This window comes from Artibeus jamaicensis, unplaced genomic scaffold, assembly GCF_021234435.1.
Source record: "Artibeus jamaicensis isolate MK-2021 breed Jamaican fruit bat unplaced genomic scaffold, CSHL_Jam_final contig_415, whole genome shotgun sequence".
Lineage (NCBI taxonomy): Eukaryota > Metazoa > Chordata > Mammalia > Chiroptera > Phyllostomidae > Artibeus > Artibeus jamaicensis.
In genome coordinates, this window is record NW_026521823.1 from 38501497 (window position 1) to 38521140 (window position 19644).

Here is a 19644-nt window from a genome sequence, read left to right on the forward strand (position 1 = left end):
TGCCAAGAGGATAAATGAGCCAGTGACCTCTGAGTGTCCTTGATCTTCAGGTCCCGATACTCAGACCTGCATGGGAACAGTTTCTGTTTACCAGACATGTCACACACAGGCCAGCTTCCCTTCACAGCACTCTCACCGCAGTTTTTCGCTGTCGTGAAAGCCCGGTCCTCTCCAGATGGCTAATGCTGGTCACACTCCATGCCTCTCTGACCTTCCATGGGATTCATTGTTCTGATGACATGTGCTGTTAAGCCCCGGATTATCCATGTCAGCGGAAGTTGGTAGTGAGAATAAGCTAACTATTCACTTGTGGAATAAATCCTAATGGTTGCCTAGATTTTAATACAATAGCATTTCCTGTTTGGAGAACATTGAGTGATTCACATGCTTTTGTGCTCACGTGTTTTTGTGCGTATTTTGTACTTTTCTTCTCTGCTCAGCTTTGAAACGGGTGTGACTTCTGAAGCAATCATTAACGGACATGAAGGAAAAATTCCACAGTAATAAAATAGTAGTAGGGGATTTCAATACCTACTCACATTAATGGGGATAGATCAGCCAGAGAGAAAATTAATATGGAAATAATGGCCTTAAGTGTCATATCAAACCACATCGACTTAGTAGACTTTTTTAGAACATTTCATTCAGAAACTCCCAAGTACATTTTTTTCACATACATGTGGAATGTTTTCTAGTGTAGATTCCATATTAGGATACAAAAGAAGCTCAGTAAATCCAAGAATATTGAAATCATAGTAACATTCTTTCCAGCCACAATGGCATGAAACTAGAAATTAACTACAGGAAGAAAACTGGCAAAAAAACAAATACATGGAGACTAAATAACATGCCATCAAACAACCAGTAGATCAAAGAGGAACTCAGAAACTATCCTGAAACAAATTAAAATGAAGACACAATTTTTCAGAACTTATGGAATGCAACAAGAACAGTCCTGTGAGGGAAATTTACAGGTGAACCTCAAGAAACAAGGAAGATCCCAGATAAGCAATCTAACCCTGTACCTAAAGGAACTAGGAAGAGTAGAATAAACCCCAAAATAAATGGAAGGAAATAGTGAAGATCAAAGTGGAAAGAATTGAAATTTAAATTTAAAAAACAATAGAGGAGATTAATAAAACTAAGAACTTAGTCTTTGAGTAGATAAACATATTGACAGAACTGTAGCCAGACTGATTGAGAAAAAAAGAGAGTGACTAAATAAATAAAATTATAAATGAAGGAGAAGATACAACTGATAGCACAGAACTACAAAGAATACTACTAACAATTTTGTGCCAACAAATGCGACTATCTAGAAGAAATGAATGATTTTATAGAAGCATATAAACTTCCAAAACTGAATCAGGAGGAAATAGAAATTCTAAACAGACTGATTACTAGCAATAAAATTGAAGCAATAATTGAAAACTCCCAACAAATTGAAGTCCAGTACCAGATGACTTCACAGGTGAATTCTGCCAAAGAATTAATGCCTATCCTTCTTAAACTATTTCAGAATATTGAAGAGGAAGGAACACTTCTAAACTCACATTCTACAAAGCCTGGATTACCCTGATACCAAAACTAGACAAATTGAAAAAAAATGTACAGGCCAATAGCACTGATGAACATAGATACAAAAATTCTCAACCAAATATTAGCAAATCAGATTTAACAATACAATAAAAAGATTACATACCATGACCTAGTGGAATTCATTCCAGGGATGCATTGTTGGTGCATCTGTAAATCCGTGTGAGACACCATAGTAACAAAATAAGGGTAACACCTTATGATCATCTCAGTACCTCCAGAAATAGCATTTGACAAAATCCAATGTTCTTTTATGATTTAAAAAAATCTCAACAAAGTGGATCTAGAAGCAACATATCTCAACAGATTAATGTTATTCATGAGAAGCCCCTACTCATATACTCAGTGGCGAGAAGCTGAAAGCTTTGTCTCTGTGGTCAGGAACAAGACAAGGACGCCCACTCTCACCGCTTCTATTCAACGTGGTATTGGAGGTCCTGGCCACAGCAGTCGGACAAGAAAAAGAAGCGACATCCGCGTTGGAAAGGAAGAACTCTTATTATTCGTAGATGACATGACACTACATGTGGAAAACCCTGAAGGGCCCTACCAAACACTGTTTTAGAACTAGTAAATGATCTCAGTCATGGTGCAGGTTGCAGAATCAACGGGTAGAAATTTGTTGTATTCCAGTAGTGAACAACCAGAAAGAGAATTAAGAAAACAACCCTATTTACAATTGCCTCAAAAAGCATGCAGTGCCTAGGAAAAAAATTAACCAAAGAGGTGAGAAAGACCTGTAATGTGAAAATTATAAAGACGGTGAAGAAATCGAAGATGATACAAATGAATTAAAGGATATACCTTGCTCTTTGATTGGAAAAATTAATATCGTTAAAGTATCTTTACTACCTAATGCAGTATACAGTTAAATGCAAGATACCAATGACATTCTTCTCAGAATTAGAACAACTAACATTAAAATTTATATGGAACCACAACAGGCGCCAACTAGCTAAAGCAATCTTAAATAAGAACAGAGTGGGAGGTATCACTCGTGCTCCCTGCCGTACAGATCTATGGAATAGAATTGAAAGTCCAGCTATAAATCCGTATTTGGTCAATTAATGCATGAGAAGGCAAGGCTACACAGTGGGGCAGAGAGTCTCTTCGGTATGTGGTATTAGGAAAACTATACAGACACATGCAAAAAAAATGAAGTTGGACCACGTTCTTAACACCATTTACAAAAATAAACTCAAAATGTATTAAAGACTTCAATGAAAGACCAGAAACCATAACGCTGCTAGAGGAAGATACAGACAGCAAATTCTTTGACATTGGCATTGCTCTTGGCAGTGTCTTTTTGGACATGTCTCCTTGGGCAAGGGCAACAAAAGCAAAAATAAACAAATGGAACTACTTCAGACTAAAAGATTTTGCATGGCAAAGGAAACCATCAACAAAATAAAAAGATAACCTACTAAATTTGGCAAGATATTCACAAATGATACATCTGATAAGGGGCTAATATCCAATATATATATAAGGAACTCATACAACATGACTCCCAAAACCCTCCAAAAAATCCAATTAAAAATGGGCAGCAGATCTGAATAGATGTTTCTCTAAAGAGGACACACAGATGGCCACCACACATATAAAAAGATGCTCAACATCAGTGTGCACTAGGGAAATGCAAATTAAAACCACAAGTTACTGCCTGATGCCTGTCAGAATGACTTTCATTAATTAATAAGTCAAAAATAACAGATGTTGGTGAGGTTGTGGAGAAAAAGGAACCCTCACACACTGTTGGTAGGATTGCAAGTTAGTGCAGCCACTATGGAAAATAGTATTGAGATTCCTCAAAAAATTAAAAATAGAGTTGTCATATGCAATTCCACTCCTGGGTGTTTATTCAAAGAAAACAAAATCACTAAATCAAAAAGATGTGTGCACCCATAGTAAACAATCATTGCATTACTAGTATTTAGCCAGGACCTGGAAGCAAGCTAGATGTCCGTCAGTAGGTGAGTGAATGAAGATGTGCTATATCTGTAGAATGGAGTAGTATTCGTCAGCAAAGAAGAATGTAGTCCAGACATTTACAGCAGCACAGATGGACCTGAAAGGTATTGTGCTAAGAGAAATAAGACAGACAAAGGCAAATACACATTGTATGATATCAGTTATATGTGGAATCTAAAGAAAACAAAACAAACAAAGAGAGACACAGAGAGCAAGTTCGTGGCTGTCAAAGCCGGGGTCGGGGAATGGAGGAGTATGAACAGACATGCACAAATGCAGTGGCTGTGACCTAAAGTCCATGAGAGGAAGCGCAAAACCATGTGGACAAAAACAGGAGAAGCTGGGATGCGTCTGCAGCGCTTCAAGTCTGAGGAGTTGCCTGCTCCCTGCCCTTCTTTGTCTTAAATCTTATAACCATTGATCTATTCCTTTTTTTTAGAAGAGAAGTAAAACTTCTTTACTATTCAGGTTTCTTCATCAAAATAATTAAGTACATAAAATAAGGCAACAGCGGCGACTGAACTCTTAATCAACTGTCAGTAAATTGTTTTACATTTAAAAGCATGGTCTTATTGTTAGGTTCACTAGTTTCTCATCCTAGCTCTTTTTTTTTTAAAGATTGTATTTATTTATTTCCAGACAGAGGAGAAGGGAAGGAGAAATAGATGGAGAGAAACATCAGTGTGTGGTTGCCTCTCACACACCCCGCACTGGGGACCTGGTGGGAAACCCAGGCGTGAGACCTGACTGGGAACCGAACTGGTGACCCTTTCGTTTGCAGGCTGGCACTTAATCAGGTGAGCTGCACCCGCCAGGACTGCTTTTGAGAAAACACAGACATTTACCTTTCTACCCAGATCATCTTCCCCATTTCTGGTCGACACCCATAGCTCTGCATAGATTGTTTCAAGAGCTCTTTCCAAAAAGCACAGTTACATTTGGAGAAGAAAGACCTTCAAAGGCCTGAGAGTTTGTTGAGATTTATGAAGATACTGTTTTTCCTACTTGTATACATTAATTCAATTGTACTATTTATATTCTAGTTGAGATTAGCTCCAGTGAGCAATATATCGTGTGTGTAACATGCACGTCATTCAGCGCACACCTTGGGCCGTGCACCCTCTGGTTGACGGGGCAGGGTGGGGAGTGGGACGCCCACGTTCCTGGCCCTCACGGGGCCTGTATTAGAGACGGCCTGCAGGGGAGGGCGGGCACCTGGTTATCGTCACAGCCAGCTGTCTGGGACGTGTTCCGTTACTGAGCCAGCTGACCCCGGAGCCCCGGGGAGTGCTCCAAGCTGGGAGCACGTGGCCTGAACGAGAAGTCTGAGAATCCTGGGGCTTACGGCCTAACACAGCCAGTGCACCGTGTGCCGGAGCCTGGTTTTTAATGGCCAGAGGGAGTCTTCCCTGAAGAACCCGGGAGGAGAGGGGGTGCTCTTGTGTTCTCACCTGGCCCCTGCCCTCTTCCTTCTTCCTCGTCCTCCGGGGACTCAGCCTCAGGGCACTGGCCAGGTGGCCGAAGGTGAGGTGAGAGGATGGGAAGACAGCTGGGCCGGACAAGGGGGGCCAAAGGTGCTAATGGAGGAAGGAGGGGCTCCCACAGTTTGTAGGGGGCCATCCGTGGGGGTGTGGGAGGGGGAGGCATTTGGTGAAAAGCGGAATATGGAGGGGCCGCAGCTTCATGGGGAGAGGCTGCAAAAATGAATGGGTGTGGTTCAAGGTGATGGTAGGCTGTCGGAGCAGAGGTGCCAGGGATGAGCACCATGAGCTGGGTTGGTGGCCAGCAGCCCAGGAAACAGGCCGAGGCTGGAGCCATAGGCTTGGGGAGCTGCTGGCCTAGAGAGGGACCTCCGGCTGAGCGTTGAACGGGACGTGGCAGGGGTGTGTAGGATGTGGCCGCAGGACTGGGTGGGCAGTGAGGGCGCACTCTGAGTCAGAGGTGTGGTTGCAGAGCAGTCGCTGGGACAGCGTTTTTCAGGAACCTGCAGAGAACATGCTCTAAACGTCCTCTTTTCTGTCTCTGCGACTTCAGTCACAGCAGCACCCTGCCCCGTGCCCCTCTGTGGTGTGAGGGTTCCACTGGCCGTGGGGTGGCTCGGAACACCGTCTCTGCAACGTTTATTTTGGGTGTGTGTTCCGAGTTCCGAGTTCCCAGATAGTGGACTAATAATTGAACCTGGAGCACACCACCTACCCACCCATTATTTGAGTACTGCTCGTTTTGAAATCGCTCAGATTTTAGAGCTGATTCCAAAGGAAAGCAACCTCGGATTCACCGGCTAAGAGGGCGTGTGGCCAGCAGCAGAGCCAGTTGCTTCTAGACTGTGCTCGTCCCAATCGGCAGTCCAGCAGACCTCTGGCCCTGGGCAGGCGGCAGTGGGGTGCGGCAGCCTGAGCCATGAGAGGGTGCGGCGCTGTGGGGGCGCTTCTTTGTGTTTACTTCACTGCATGGAGTTTTCTCTTCAATAGTCCGAAGAGAAGAAAAACAAAGACACCCGCCAGGAGAACGTGCATTGCTGCACACGGTTCGGGCACTGCGACTGTGACTCGCTGCTCCTAGAGTTTCTTTCTCTCCCGGTTACTTTACAGTCGGTTTGACTTCTTTCTTCATAATATGTGTGTAAGTGCCTGTGTGTAAATCCATGTAGGTATCTGGCATTAGTGCACTGAAGCAGATAAAGTGTTGTTTTCATACTTTTGAGTGTGTATTTCAAAGCTTTTCATTGGATATCTGGTCATTGGAGTTCACTCATTAATGGAAAACTGTATCACAGCTTACTGACCTTACATAGCCTTCCGCTGATATTATTTTAAAAGATTTCATTTTAGCATAATTTATAAAACACTAAAAAGTATGTACCTATAAAATAATTTCTACCATCAAGATTAAAATGGCGATCAGAGTTTTTCCCTCATTAGTTCCGTTTAAAGCGAGGCGAGCGAGGGAAACCGGGATCGTCGCACCTCGAGCCGGGTCAGACGGTGGTTTGAAGGGTGGCGTAAAGGTCTCTTTTTTGTAGTATGTGGAAAAAATACCATCTCTTAAATAACAGAACTAGAGCCCTAGCGTGGTTAAAAGTTCATCATTCTCTCTCCAGATGATTCAGTTTAAATGATTTGTTACCGGTCCTCATCCCTTCCATTTGGTCAGTTTCTTTTTCCCACTTTGTTGTTCTTCTGGGGGAAGAAGCTACTTTTCCTCCTGTTCGCAAGCCCCGGTGCTTGCAGGAACGGAAATGCGCGCGCCTGAGAGGCAGAGGTGCTGCCCAGGTTGCGCTAATTGGATGTTGCTAAGCAGATGTTAGATTAAACAAAACAGTACTTTTTTCTCTATCTTAAATACAGCCATATGGTGAATAGCTCAGAAACCCTAAGTGGTTAATTGCATGTTAAATTCCTTTCCTCTTTGGCTATGTAAACAACTGAGAAAATATTTACCTTCTCTGTCATGGTAGATTTATTTATGACTTTGTAACTAAAACACAGAAGTGTTATAAATTGAAACTTTAATCTAAGGATTGACTCATTTTCTAAAAATTTATATGGTTTCAGTGTGTAGGACAGCTGCAACTCTAGAGCTCGCTGATTTAAAGCACGAGGATGTTACAAGATGACCCGGCTTGTTTTTGTGGTTCCTGTCTCTGTGCCAAGTCCCATCTTTGGTTTTTGTCTTGGTTTTCATGAATAGTGTGATTTTACTTATTTATTTTTTGCCTGCAAAGTCACATGGGCTAGATACAATAAGACAAAAGTCCAGGATATTAGAAGCTCTTTCTTTACCAAGTAAACTTTGTATTTTAAGTGATAACGCCTGTGCCTCTCAGGTTTAAGCTGTTTCTATTTTAGGAAGCCTTTTCTCTGGCAGCTCTCTAAGGCAGCGATTTTCAGCCTTGTTCATCTCATGGCGCACATACACTAATTACTAAAACCAGTGACATGCCAAAAATATATTTTGCCAATCTGAAAAAAAAAAGTGTAATTTTGATTCATTCGCACTGGACAGCTGTTGTTGCGTTGGGTGCTGCCATTTTCTACCTGACAGCCGAGGGAAAAGGGGCTCGCGCCCCCAACTCCGCAGCCAGGGGCTGCACGTCGTGCAGACCCTCTGGGTGCTCCGGGCGGAAGCCGCTGCTCTGGGGTGGGTCGCGTTCTTACCCCAGGTGAGTGTGAGCTGGAAGCAGGATGGGGACCTCACTGTTCTGCACGGAGCGGTGGCTCCCAGCGGGGCTCGTGACCATGTCCTCTTGCCTCTGCCTTGGAGATCCTGGGGTGACAGGAGCAACTGGGGTGGGGGGGGAGCCTGCAGTCTGTTCCTGTTGAACTTCAAGTCGAGGGGCACATGTGCCGCTAGAAACCGTAAGGGCTGGCAGGTTTGCCGTGCGAAAGCCCCCCTGCCCCAGTGTGCATCCCGAGCTACTGTTGCTTCTTCTCACACTCGGACGAAGATGGAGCTTCTTCCGTTAGATACGGAGAGACAGCGGGCCTGCCGTTCTCACTCACCCTTCCCCCTATGTTCTTCCCACCTCTTCTCCCAGGTAGGCAGACTCTGGACTGGGTGATCACAATTGTCCCTAATGGAGTGTCCCCTGCCGCCTTTTCCACTCTCAGATCCATGCGACATCATGTCTCAATGCAAATTTGGCAGTGACAGCCCCCCCTTAAAACCTCGACAGCTTTCATTGCTCCCTAACTAAAGGCCAAAGCTGCCACCACCCCAAGTTCCCTTGTGGTCTGGCCACTCTGTGCCGTCTGGGTGAGCGCGTCCCGCTGCCTTGGCCCTGAGTGCTGAGCCCAGGTCTCCCTCTCCCTGGGGCAGCCTTCCTTGTCCCTCACGTCACCTATAGAAATGCCCCCTCTGCAGAGCTGGTCAGCCCCCTGCCACACGTCTCTCAGCTCTGCAGACTGGCTTCTGCTCCCCTCGGTCACCCCAGGCATGTCTCCTTCTTCACCCACCCAGTGGGCGTGACGTGCATGGGGAGCAGGACCCCGTTCCGATTTGGGTGTCAGTTCTTCAGGGCCCCACAATTACTTATGTGGGGCAGGTGCCTAAGAAATATTTACAGCTTTTTTTTTACCTTTTTGTGGAGGCATAACGTACAGAAAATGCACAAATTCTAATCTGCAGCCCCTTGAAGGTACATACGTGTTTGTACTCGTGGAACCGCTGGTCAGATCCAGATATAAAACATTTCCAGTGCTTTGGGAGGTCCCTCCCCCCACCTGCCCTTGGTTGGTCCTTCCCCCCCCCTTCTCAGTCTGTGCACCTTCCCACAGGTGTGACAGGGGCATTCAGTGAGAGGAATGACAAGGTCTAGGCCGTGACCATGGAAACAAGGGACAGAGTTCAAAGAGAAGGTCAGGGAGTCAAGAGCAGAGTATCCTAGTTTTAGGGCATCGCTGTAACAAACTGGTGGTTTAAGATAGCACAGCAATGTATCCTTCTACGGTTCTGGAGGTCAGAAGTCCGAAAGGAGTCTGAAGGGGCCAAACAAGAGTGTTCACAGGGCTGCCCCGGGAGGGAGGCTCCGGGAGAGTCCCTCCCCCCACACCGGCAGGTCGCTGGAGGCTGCAGGCAGGCCTCAGTCCCAGGCCGGCCGAGTCACCGCTCTCCCCAAGGGGCCTCCTGCACAGAGCTGTCTGGCCTCTTCGATGTTCTTGCATTGTCTTCTAAGGACCCCTGTGATCACGTTTAGGGCCCACCCCAATGATCCCCAATAATCTCCTCATCTCAGAATCCTTCATTTAGTGGAATCTGCCAAACCCCTTTCGCTGCATAAAGTGACAGTCACAGATTCTGGTGATCAGGCAGGGGCATCGGTGGGGGATGATGAGGAGGTTCTCTCTGCCACTCGGGGCTTTGGACAGGTTAGCCATGGGGGGCGTGGGTTTCGTCGGGATCAGAAAGGAGGGGTGGGCGAAAGTGGGAGTGAGACTGAAGTACAATCAGGAAGAGCGGAGGGGCCGCTGCAGTCAGGCCGAGGACGGCGGGGCTGTGCGCTGGAGGAAGGCCCCTCCGGGGAAGGTGGGGGGGCGCATGGTCTGGGACAGACAGTGAAGAGCTGCCAAAACGGCCTCACCTCCAAGGCCAGCGATTGGAGAGGCTTGAAGATTGCGAGGGAGGTAGGATTCTCAGGGGAGACACAGGTTTCTGTTAGAACAGAACGGGGAGGGGAACGTGCAGAGAGGGCAGATGGAATGAGGTGGTTTTGCTGGGGACTGAGTTTCGGACGACTCGGTGGCCGGTGGGGAGGGAGAGGAAGAGAGCAGAGCAGAAGACACGTGGAACGTCCGTGGGGACTGGTGGGGACGAAGCAGGTGGTGGCTGTCAGGATGTGGGAAACCCAGGCAGGGCGCACTGAGTTCTGGGCCCCACTCGATGCTGGCAGAGGGAAGCCTGTGCAGGGTCAGTCTCTCTGAAGGCCAAGGGCAACAGGAGGAGGAAAGCTCAGAACCCGTCGTACTGGAGACTCGGGGAGGTAAAGAGGAGGGTGTGGGAAGGAGACGTTTTCCTGTTCATTTGCAAAGTCCTGGTACAGAATTTCTGTTTGCTCATTAGTTCCTGATGCCCTGGTTGTGGCCAAGGCCTGGTGGCCCGTTCTGTCTTGTAGCAAAGCTACGAAGCTTTCTGAACAAAGAGGGTGAGGGTTGAGTGATTTACCTAAGGTCGTGCAGGCAGCATTGGTAGGCGTGTTGCCTGACTTGCAGACTAGAGTTCCGTTATACTGATCTACTGTCGTGACATACATTCCAAATGGCAAGAACACTTAAATGGAAAAATACACCATTAGAAATGGCATCTATTTGCAAATATGTTTTTCACTTAGAGAAGGATAGTAAGTTAAAAAGAAGTGGAAGAAATCACAAATGAGAACAGTAACAATTTGATCACAAAAATTTGAAAAACGTGAATAAAATTCACAGGCAGCAAACTAGTTTTTAACAACTGTACCATTTATGCAAATGGTCTGCATTATTGCTGCATGAGAAGCTTATAGAAATAGAACAAGAGCAACAGAACAACAATAAGTTGACTTGCTTGGGATACAAAAATATGCAAGTGGAAATAACTGAAATGACATAATTAGTGATCAAATTAGCAAACATTTTATAAAAAGACAGTATTCAAGTGCCAGTATTAATACACTGAGATAAACGTTTTTATATCTGTTTGTAGGCTGATACTCGGGTTTAGCAGAAGGCATCAAGAACACAAACAGCTTATGGACCGCTTAAGCCAATAATGTAACATTTAGGAGTTTAGTCTAAAGAAAGAAATAGAAAACCAAATAAAGCTTTCTACCTGATAATCACCACATTTACAAAAAAAAGTGCACAGAGTCCAGCACTCAAGGACTGGCCACCCTGGCTCCTGGTATGGACGCACCTCCATGCCTGCTCCCTGCAATCAGCTGTGGCCGTGTGACCTCACTGGACCCCAGGATGGAGCGGAGGTGGCGCCTTGGGGAGCTCCTGTGCCGTCATCCACACTCCCTCTCCCGGCCCAGCAGCCAGGGCTTCCCCTGTGCAGAGGCCCTGAGGTGCGAGTGCCCACAGGCTGGTTGGTGGCAGGAGCAGAGCGGGCGGCGGTGGGGGGGGGGGGGGGGGGGGGGGGGACAGGTCTTTCCTGTGTGAAGCCACAGGGGAGTTTGTGTTACTGCGTCGCGTAACCTAGCGTGTCCTGGCAGACATAGTCTACACGATGAAGTCACGTGCAGCTATTAATGTTTGTGGGAATTCTGAAAACGGGTTAGTGGAAACCGGGTGGAAAGTTGTGGATGGTGTGACTGGGTCTTTTGAAAGGAAACTGAAGAGAACTTTCGATGTTGACAAATGTTTCTCACCCAGTTCTGTATTGCGGGTGAGTTTCATTCTCCTTGCACTGTTATTTGTTACGTTCCAATTTTCGGTAATAAGCCCGTGTTCCTTGTATAGTAGAGGGGGGAGCATGAGCTCACGCACGCCCGTCCAGCTGGCTCTCACCAACACGGGTGTTCAGTGCTCCGTGTTCGTGGAAGAATTACAGGTAGTTGGAAGTACAGTGGTTGTGTGGACCCTGGGCAGCCCCACGGGGGTGAAGGGTCAGGGCTGAGCCCGACTGAGGTTCAGAGCAGAAATTCTCTCCCCGTGGCGTGAGCTCTAGAGGCAAAACTCGCTCTTCCAGGGCCCCGAAGCTCTCTCCCTTGCTGAAGGGATCTCTAAGGCTGAGGATGCAGACCCTCTTCCCTCCGAAAGGATGCACCCTGAAAACTGGCCTTTGCAGCGGTAACCGAGTTTTTACCACACCGAGCAGGTTTTCACCACGGAGCATGCGCGGCAGCGCCGTGGTGGGGAATGCGGAAGAAAGGGAATGTGCGTTCTTGGCCTGGACAAAACTTGCACATGTACTCATGACCGAAAATGAACGAGCTTATTTGAAACTGAGCGTGCGAGCCCCTTACTTCCCCAGGTCCTGCTGGAGTCTCAGATGTCTCGTGCTGGGATTCAGGTTGGGCCTCCACGAAGTGCAGTTCGGGCTTTGTTCATGAATTGCACGAGCAGTCTTCAGGGGCTTTGGTTGCCGTGGGCCCAGCCTGACGCGTGGTTGACTCTTGGTGTGGAGTGGACAGCGTGCCCGACACTCCCCTGCATGCGGAGCTCTGGCCCTTGAGTGCTTTCCCGGGCCCCGAATGGCCCTCCTGTTCCCTCCTCCTGCTCTGAAACGCTGCCCCAGCTCCCGTTCCAGGTTCTGACCCCACTCTCCCACGTTTGCCGGCCACCCACAGGAGCGTGTCCCCGAGCGCGCTGGCTCCTCTTCGGCTCCCGGGTGGGATTGCTCGGGCTGCCGCCGTGCGCCACCACGGCCCAGTGCACATCACACAGTCAGAGTCCAGGTCACGGTCCCATGACAACCTGAGTTTTTGTTTGATTCTAGTTGTTGCAGTTTGATAGGCCACAAACACTGCAGCGCATTTTCGCTTGCATTCTGTTATAACTAGTAAAATCAACATTTTCCCCCAGGGTATTTTACTGACTGACTGGAGAATGAGCATGAATCGCTTGTATTCATCATTTTCCCATGTCTATGTTACGTTACATTTTTTATTATTGATTTTTGTAGGCATGTTGGCCTTTTATGATTTTTTTTAACATTCAGACAGTTTTATCTTTATTATTTTGCTTGATAGTTGTAGCGATTATATTTTAGTTAAGACTATCAGACTTTCAATTTCCTGCCATGCTTAAAAGGAACTTCCGAAGAGTGTCTAAATGTTTGCCCATATTTTCTTGTGGTAGTCTCATGGTTTTATTGTTAACTTTTCATCTTTGATTATTTACGTTCATGGCGGTATAAGGTGTGAGATTTAGAACCAGCTTCAGCTTTTCTAGTTGGCATTTGAACAACCGTTTTTCTCCACCTGCGCGGAAAGGCGGTCTTTGCGAGAGGGCGAGTTTGCACGTGCAACAAAATCAGCTTCCGAGCTTCCCGTGGCAGCAGGTCCTGCCCGGCCCGGACGGTCACTGGCTGATCGCTGGTTTCGTAACACAGATGCTTTTGCTCCACTGTTCATTTCCCTACCCCTGCCCCACTCTCTCTATTTAGAATGTTCTTAGAAGTCTCTCACTCGTCTTATTAAGTGTGTTCCTGTTGATGAGGATGAGGAGGAGGATGAGGATGATGCTGATGGCTGTTGTGAATGGGGTGTATCTGTCCTTCCCCCTTTTGCTAGCTGATTGTCATTGGTACACAGAAAGTACTTTAGTTGTCGATTTTGTGGCCAGCATTCTTAATGTTCATTTACCATATTTGGTATTTGTTCACCAGATGTAAGGGGTTTTCCAGGCATAGCTATATGTTTCCGTAGACACATAAAATGTATCTCACAACCTGTATACTTACACTTTTCTGCCCCTTTTCTGTATTTACATGTTTCCACATGTTCAGCTGGGTCAGTGGCTTGAAACTGCCAGCACCCTTGTTTTGTTTGTAGTTGTACTGGAATGTTTCTGGCTGACCTGTGATCTGAAAGAGGGCCAGTACAAGTGTCTGAGAAAAGAGAACATTCCAGAGCTCTAGAATCAGGTGGCCAAGACTGCTGCGTCTTGGGCCTCAGCGGTTTGTCTAAGGTGGCGACACCTGACCCAGAGGGTCGTTGGGGGTTAAATGGATGCAGGCACATCCACAGCACCGCCTGCAGTAAACAGAAAGCAAATGGCAGGCGGTGGTGTTACTCTTGTTGTCAGGATAAAGACCATCCCACGGGGGGGGGGGGGGTGGAGTGCATTTAAGTGGCGAGAACTGTGTGTGGGAACCAGAATCTCATCAGCTGTGTATGAGATGGGGAGGAGCAGGCACGGCAAGGAACTCACCAAAGTAGACGGGGCCCCCAGCTGCTGAGCCTGATTCTGCCAGTGGCTTTTGAGGGGGATCCCTGCTCCCCATGGCCGGCGACCCCCAGGCTCCCTGGGGCCCGTGCCAGCTAGCACGCAGCCAGCAAGCCCACAGTGGTGGGTCCGTGCCTTCTCCCTGCGCTACCATATGTGGTCATTAACGGGGTGGAATAGTTTATCTCAGTGTCTTTCACAGGTCTTGCTTTGTACTGTGTATTTTTAATCACTGTAAGACGGGGCGCCCCGCTCGTTGCTGCCTTTGATGTCCCTTCTCTTCAGACGCTCAGCTCGGCGATGAGGCCATCAGTCTTCCACGTGTGTATATTTTTCTGTGTCTCGGGGAAGCTTTGAAATGCTTGCTGATTTATGGGGAGTAAAAAGGGAACGAAACTTTCTCAGAACATTTAGAAAACTGCAGACACTTAAAAGCTAAAATCAAACAATATTTGAAGTGATTTATACAATTTCAGCAATAATTTTTTTCACTTAAGCCAAAGTACAGTCTGAGCAGCCTTTCACGGCACTCAGCCCTTTAAGGGAAGCAGTGGAAGTCCATAAATCAAGTGATGGCTTCCACTTACTTCATGACCACTTGTTTTAACTCATTTTCCCTCCTAAAACTCAGTGTAGCCTCTAAAACTTTAGCCAATTCTGTATTGACTTTAAAGTGAGTAAAGAAATAGATGAAAAGATTCTGGAGAATAATAGACAGCCACCGCCTGGTTTAGCAGAGCACAGTGTGGAAAGGAAGTGGAGGAACATCAGTGCCGCTGAGCCGGCACTGAAATAGGAGCATCAGCTGTAAATCGGGTCATCTCAGTGGTGACTGAGCAACAGGCGCAGTCTCCATGGCGGCGTGACCTCAGGTTCGCCCGCTGGCACCGACCCTGGGATGCCACAAAACACTTCATCCCTAATTATTCTTAACAACCTCTTATTTTGAGTAACAGATGAAAGCGAATATAGAAATATAGTTATTTTACCGTAGAAATAAAAAACATCAGTTTTCATTTTAAAAAATTACCTGCTTGATTATTTTGACTGTATTTGATTTTCTCCTGCCTTAGCAGTGCATTTATTTTTTTACAAAAAAAGTGTGTCTTGCCCTGGCCAGGTTGCTCAGTCGGTCAGAGTGTCATCCAGAGGTGCTGAAGTCGCAGATTCGAGTACCAGTGGGGGCACATACAGGGACCAACCAGCAAGCGCGTCAGTAGTGGGACCATGGTCAGGGCCTCTCTCCCTCCCTCCCTCTCCCTTCTCCTTTCTCTCAAACAGGCAAAAAGTTCCTCTCATCCCGAGTTTCAGTTGTTCTGATCGGGAGGTGCCTGCGGCGCCTCCTTCACTTATCCCATCACCTTCCGCTTCTGCTCTGCTCTTCTGGGAACGGCCGTGGCTTTTTCTTCTTCCGACTCTCCCCACGGTTTTGGGATTAGTTAGCTGTAGTTTTGGCTTTTGTTTTTAATAACAATTACATATTTTATTGCCGATAGCTGCTTTTTCTTTTCCGAAGCAGCTTGATCTTGTTTCCTAAGTGCAAATTTCTGCTATAAAAATAGATACGCACCCAGATCCCACCCCGAAGGCCTTACGGTCCAGACAAAAGACGCTGGGGCCCCAGGGGGCGCTGGAGGGGGGCACGGACTTGGGGGGAAGGACAGGAAGTCTGCTGTGACAGCATCGTGGGGACTTGGGAGCTGATCAGCAGCAGCCGGGTGAGGCGTCCAAGGTCGGTGCCTGTGATCTGGGACCGAGTGACAGCCATCGGGAAGGATCGGCCGTGTCGTGCTCGGTGGTGAGACTGGAAGCTGGCCCCTGTGATGGCAGCAGGGCCGCGTTTTCTGTTAAATGCCGCACCGCGGTTCTTCACCGGCGCCGCCATTGGGCAGAAGAAATAAACGGCACTCGGCCTGGAAACGGGCAAGCGACGCGGTCTCTGCCGCGGACGACATCGTCGCGTTGTGTACAGAACATCCGCAGGGGCCCATGGCAGACCCTCGGGGCTGACGACCAGGCCCAGCAGAACCGCAGGGCATGAGCGCTGTAACGGAAGTTGTTGTATTGTTATACCGAAGCAGTAAACACTCCAAGACTGAAATAAAGGAAACAACTCTATTATAACAGCATCAAAAAGTTAAAATACTTAGGAATAAATTTAACAAAGAGTTTAACAGTTGTACACTGAAAACCATAAAATGCTATGGAAAAATGTAAAGAAGACCTACAGCAGTGGAAACTGCCTCACTTGCTGGATTGGAGGCTGTTGAAGGTAACAGTGCTCCGCAGACTGACTGGCGGGTTCAGTACAGTCCTTGAAATCTCAGCCGCCCTTTGGTGGAAAATGACCAGCTATAATATTCATAACGAAATTCAAGGGACCCAAAATAGCCAAAACCAGCTTGAAAAGGAAGGAAAAAGTTAGAGGGGTCACACTACCCAATTTTAAAACTTACTACAAAACTCCTGTGTAATCAAGACCCTGTGGAATTCCGAGAGTAACGTCACCAAAGTGGCAGTGGCAGTGACCCCAGCGTCCACCCTCCAACAAAGATCGACAGTAGACAGCTGCCCACAAACAGCAGACCCGGGAGAGCCTTGAAGCTTCCTCAAGGAGCATCAGCAACACTGCGGACCAGAGCAGAAAGCTCGCACGGGCAGGGAGACAGCTTCATGTGGCCACCTTCCTCCCGCCCTCCCTCCGGCTGGCAGTGCCCAGTGACAGGCGAGCTTCCCAGCGGGAACGGTGTCCACTGTGGGGACAGAATCCACCACACCCGCTGGGACAGGAGGGCGGGGGGTGACCGGCTTCCTCAGCTCTCAGGGTCCCTGCACAGAGGTCCCACGGACTGGCAGAGTTGAGATGTTGGTGACATTATTCATAATAGCCCCAAACGGAAAACACCCCTTGTATCCTCCCATCAACATTCAGATGAGTGGGTAAACAAAATGTTGCCGATCCACCCAATGGAGTATTATTCAGCCATAAAAAAAAAATCCAGTACTGACTCAGGGTACAACATAAATTACCTTTATCTAAGGAAAGAAGCCAAACACAAAAGATCACCTATCATGTGATTCCACTGACTTGCAATGCCCAGAACAGGAAAATCTGCAGACACAGAAGTAGATCAGTTGTCCTCGGGGACTGGGGGCAGGGGGGGCATGCGGGCCGACTGTGAGCGGGTGAGAGAGCTCTTGGGGGGTGGTGACAAGGTGTTGGGATTAGCGACAGTGGTGACGGTAGCAGGACTTTGTGAATATACTAGGAGTCACTGGATCGTACGCTTTGAAAGAGTAGGTCGTGTGGTGTGTGAGTTTCATCTGATGTTTTTAAAAGAGGATACGATGCCTTGGAGCAGGAAGGGTGTGCAGGGCCCCGCGATGGGCCGTTTCTTTGAAAGAGGAGACCGAGCTGCCTGCTGTACCGGGCGGACACCAGCTCCCCTCCCCAGAGCGTCTGGGCTGCCCTCCTGTGCAGTCAGCCCTGACTCGGCCACCTGCAGACTCCAAGGGAAACACAAGCCCACCCTCCTGCAGACACTGCCTTCGACCTCCACGTTTAGGAGATGTGGGAATGAGACGGCCAATGTAGAGCTCCTGTTACTGCAGCTTTGCAAAATAATGTGAGTTGATAATTCCTTCATATAAAGTTACACTAATACTTAGTTGCTGTGTTTTGTAGTAACTACAGGTTTGAACTAACGCTGTTACGTCTGTCTGACATTCTGTTTGAATTGTGGGAGTATGTCCTTGGCATTGCCCAGGTTACCCTGTGGTTCAATCATAACTGTAGCAGTCCCCCGCAGTCCCCCACTGCCCCCCACCGCCCCCCACCCCCGGGTAAAAAATCACCGAAAGTCATTGCATCAGGAATTTGGACATTGTTCAGACGAGGCAGTCAGGGAGGACTGAAGACTTGTTGACAGAGAGCAGGCAACCCTAGGAATTTCGGCAGATCGGTCACATACTTTATTTCTGTCGTCACCCCGTACAGAACGCAGGTGGTGCTGTGCCCGGCCGGTGACATCCTCACCCAGCCCCGGGCTGCACTTCAGAAGAGGCCATTCCTCTCAGACGGCTGGGACGCCTCCGCAGTGGTCCCGGCGGGCGGGCTGGTGGGCGGGCGTGCGGGGCTGAGCTCTTCCTGGAGGCGGAGGTGCTCCACGCCACCTCCGCTGTCTCTCACTGGGGGCACAGCTGCCACCAACCTTCTGGTGGCACGTGGGTGACTTTTCTGTGACTGAGGCAACATAAGCAAATGCTAACAGAGCATACTTTTCAGTGATATATCTGGAGGGATCCTGTGCCGTACAAATTAGAAAATAAGTTTGAAAGCAGCAGTTGTTCAACCCAGTGAAGCAGTGTAAGTATTGGAGGTCATTTGGGGTGAGGGTCGGTGGGTAAACCCAGTGAAAAGAAGAGGTTGTCATGCAGACGACAGAAAAATACAACTGTTACGGTCTGCCTTCTTCAATACTACCAGTCAGTGTTTCTGGGCCTAATTCAGTGAGAAGTTAATAAAAGTAACAATTGCATCTTAATTTTGTTGTGTTGCCTCAGAAACTCAGGTGTGTGTACAGTCAGCAAGTTCATTGGTCATTTTTTACGTGCATGTTGACATCTTTACAGTTTCAGTGATTATTAAAACTAGTCGAGTATGGAAAGAGAATTTGAATTTACAGATGTCAGTTGTGTCTAAGTCATAGTAATTTGATTCTAATTTTTCTACCCCGTTTATCATCATTTATGACTATTTGTTGAGGACGCCGTTTTGGGCACAAGACACAGGCACGTGTCATGTTCCCAGCTTCTGTGAGGTCCGGTACGTTTTCCCTCCTGTGCACCTGGCTGTCCAGGTGTCCCCACACCCTTTACTGAGGGACAGTTCTTTCCCCGTTGAGCGTTCTTGGCTACTCTCTCATAAAGTACTTGACCCTGTAAGTGTGGGTTGATTTCTGGCCTTGCTATTCCATTCCACTCACTGGTCTGCCGCTCCTCTGGAGCAGCCCCTGCCCTGGCAGTGCCAGGCCTCGCAGAGAGGGGGCAGCACTGAGCCGCCTCCGCAGGCCGCTGAGGGGCGGCCCGGAGTGCATCCTGACGTTGCCACACTGCTGAAATCTCAATGCCGCGCGATCTCAGAAGCATCTCTGTCTGGTTAATGTCTGTTCCTTAATGTGTTATTTGGCGCTCGCTTGTGTAGTTTATAGATTTATAGTGAGGATTATACTTTGTTGTTTTCCAGGGAGTTAAAAGATTGACGAAGAAATGAGTATCTTTGTTAAATAAAAACTTAGGCTTCAATTTATTTTCACAATCGGAGTGGCAGATCAGGCATGCAGTGGAAGACCGTGGGTCACAGCACGTCAGGGTTGGTTGGTTCAGAAAAGTGAAAATGTGTAAGTCCTAAATGTCGTTCACACCGTTCCTGGAGCTCTCTGGCTTTTGCCCCAGCAGGTGTCACCAGGAGCGCGTGCACTTGGGTGAGCTCCTGCATTTGCCCTTGGAGCCTCCCCCCCGCCCCCCTTGTGGTCAGAATGCACCACAGGTGTCTGCAGCTCGTAGGCACAGAGAAGGACAGCCCCCACAGGGAAGGCTTTTCTGGTGAAGGGCATCTGGGCAGCAGCACCTGCGTGGCCTTTCTTAGCTGCCCCATCGTCCCTGAGAAGGACCACGCAGTGCCACCCGCCGTGTCCTCTGCTGCAACCAGCTG

At 48.0% G+C, this 19644-nt stretch overlaps 1 protein-coding gene across 1 annotated transcript in view; it reads left to right on the top strand.

Annotated features, from left to right (window-relative positions):
* Window positions 1-19644, top strand: part of MIPEP (mitochondrial intermediate peptidase) — a 90972-nt gene that overhangs the window by 58323 nt on the left and 13005 nt on the right. The gene's annotated exons all lie outside the window — the stretch shown is intronic.